Source organism: Myotis lucifugus, unplaced genomic scaffold (assembly GCF_000147115.1).
Source record: "Myotis lucifugus unplaced genomic scaffold, Myoluc2.0 scaffold_1005, whole genome shotgun sequence".
NCBI lineage: Eukaryota > Metazoa > Chordata > Mammalia > Chiroptera > Vespertilionidae > Myotis > Myotis lucifugus.
Genome location: NW_005872053.1, coordinates 134,661 through 137,441, shown reverse-complemented (window position 1 = coordinate 137,441; position 2,781 = coordinate 134,661). Strand labels below are relative to the sequence as shown.

General features: G+C 52.5%; 1 long non-coding RNA gene across 1 annotated transcript; it reads right to left on the bottom strand.

The window, feature by feature from the left end:
* Positions 1-1,697: 1,697 nt before the first annotated feature.
* Positions 1,698-2,598, bottom strand: LOC106695270. Its single transcript, XR_002827265.1, has 4 exons — positions 2,535-2,598; positions 2,066-2,098; positions 1,884-1,931; positions 1,698-1,730 (listed from the first exon to the last, which is right to left on the bottom strand). It is a non-coding gene; the product is annotated as an uncharacterized LOC106695270 (long non-coding RNA).
* Between the last annotated feature and the right edge of the window lie 183 nt (positions 2,599-2,781).

Below are 2,781 nucleotides of genomic sequence, written 5' to 3'. Positions count from 1 at the left end.
GTCAGTGTAGAGCACTCCCTATGCTAGAGACACGTCTTCATTAACGTGGCTCAGACACAGCTGTCCTGTGGCAGCTACAGCACAGCGAGCTCTCACATTGACATCAGGGCACCTGCTCTTCCCACAGAGCGGCTCTCCCTGAATCTACAGGAGACTCTGCTTCAGAAATCCCAGGGTTCCCACTGCAGCCAGCGCTAGAGGGAAGGGCAGGGAGAGAGGGTGGGCGAGCAGAGAGGAATTCCAATAGGAACTTATCTAAGATGACCAGTTACAGGACCCCTTCTCCCTGCTAATTCCAGAACCTGGTTCCTTGGAGAGTTTAGGAAAAGATGGAAAGAACAATCAATTCCTAGAAGGAGTGAAGAGCAGGATGAGACTGAAAATTCATCTCTCCATACCATGGACTCTTCTGTGCAGGGACCCCTGAGCCTTGTGGGCACAATGACAGACAACTCATCTCTGCTGATGTTGGATAGGGGACACTCAAAAGAAGAATGAGACCAAAACTCATAACAAGAACACAAACAGGCACAATCCTCTACACCAGTGGTTCTCAACCTGTGGGTTGCGACCCCTTTAGCAGTCGAACGACCCTTTCACAGGGGTCGCCTGAGGCCATCCTGTATATCAGATATTTACATTAGGATTCATAACAATAGGAACATTACAGTTATGAAGTAGCAACGAAAATAATTTTATGGTTGGGTCACAACATAAGGAACTGTATTTAAAGGGCAAGAAGGTTGAGAACCACTGCTCTACACAAACAAAGAAACAACAAATACAGTCCCAGAAGATAAGGGATGAGGGCAGGACCCAGGCCTGAGCCTAGGCCCTAGGCTGACCCAGACACAGGAAGGTCTTGCTGCCCACGGGTTTGGAGATGTTCCTCATTAGGACAATTTACAAGGACTGGGGAGGTTTGAGTCCCTGTTATGGAAAGTCCTGGTGGGACAAGGTTCTCCTGAAGCGAGAAGAACAAAGGAGCAGAGAGGTGACCCAGCTGAAGAGAGACCAGGGAGCCAACTGGGCACAGCCCTGACCACACTCGGTCCTCACAGCCTCTCCTGTCCCCCCTGCAGCAGCCTCAGCACAGCAAACACACAGGTCCTGACCAGTTCTTGGGGCTTCCATTTATTTCCTCTGAAATTTTCGGATCTTCTCCTATAATTTTTTTCAAAAATATGTTTTTATTAATTTTCAAAGAGAGAGGAAAGAAGAGGGAGAGACGGACTGAAACATCAATGATGAAAGAGAAACATCCATTGGCTTCACATGCATGACCCTGGTGGGAACTGAGCTGAAGTCTGGGCATATGCCCTGAAAGGGAATCCAACCATGACCTCCTGGTTCCTGGGTGGACACTCAGCCACTGACCACACCAGCCGGGCTGTTCTCCTTTAAGGAACCCATCACAACTTCATGGCAAGAAGTGAAGAAGAATGCAAATCCAGACTCTTATTTTAATCAGGCAGTAAGAAGCTGCGGCTGAGCGCACCAGGAAGTAAAAACAGGAATGGGGAGGGCCCAGCCCCACCTCTACTGGACAGGAAAGGCTGGGGAGGGGGTGTGGTGGTCAGGGGTGGGCCAGCCTCCCACCTCCTCACCTTATGCTGATAGGAACACACACATTCAGATGCCGTTTGCAGAAAGTAATCAGAGGCTCTTGAATCACAAAGTAGGAGCGTGAACAAATTTCTCATCACTCAGTCCCGGACAAGTGCCTCACTCTGTGGAAGAAAATGATCATGAACAAACTCAGTTCAGTGGCTGTAAGCAGTGACCTTCTCAACAGCCCTCCACAGGCTCACTATGTCCCAAAGAATCCCCATCACCCAGTCCTCTCCCTTTCGCCCCAACCCCTGCTATCATCAGAGTCTCACCTTCAGAAGCCGAGAGAGATACATCAGATCCCTGGGCACCATCGCTGCCTGGGGTAGAACAAAACAGGACGGGGTCAGAGCCCCCAGGAGAGGAGACTAAGGGAGGAACTATGGGGGTGAGGTCCCCCATGGGATCCAGTCTGTACTATCACAGGATCTCAGGGGTCACCCTCCATACTCACTGGCAGCCTGGGCATAGCTCCCTCCTTTTCCACCTGTGGGAAGAAAACATCCCGTGAGAAGACAGGGAGGACCCAGGGCCATGAGGTCCTAAAGGAACTCCTAGTCCTGGATCCCAGAGAAGTTTCCAGAACTGTGACTACAGACCCAGGGCAGGATCAGGAAACCTGAGGAACCTACACGTGTGGGGACTGGACCAACCACCCTCCGGAGGTCTGTCCTCAGCAGGGACCTTCCTCCCTGACCTGGGAGTGCTGGGAACCAGGCCCCATCACTAGAATCATCAAGGTGATGAATCTGTCCCTCATTTCCACACGTGTCTCACTAAAGAGTGAGTGTCAGCAAACAGGGCCCCACACTGGGCAACCACACGTGTGGGGATGGTACTTGCCATTAATGAAGCAGAACACACTTCCACCTGGGCTGGCAACCCCCAGTGAGACAAGAACTCAGGCCCCACCCCTTCCCTACCTGAGCGCTTCCTCCTCCACATCACAGCTCCAGTGACCACAGCTCCAGTGACCACAGCTCCCAAGATGACCACGCCCACAACCAGGCCCACAGGGGGGATGGTGGCCCAAAGAGGTGGCTCTGGGAAGGGAAGGGGAGGTGAGGGCCCTAACCCCCACGCCTCAGCCCTGACCCCACTGAAGTCCTCCATAGGCCCCTGCCTCCCTGAGAAGAGGCTCTGTGCCCAAGACCCTCCTCACCCCATCTC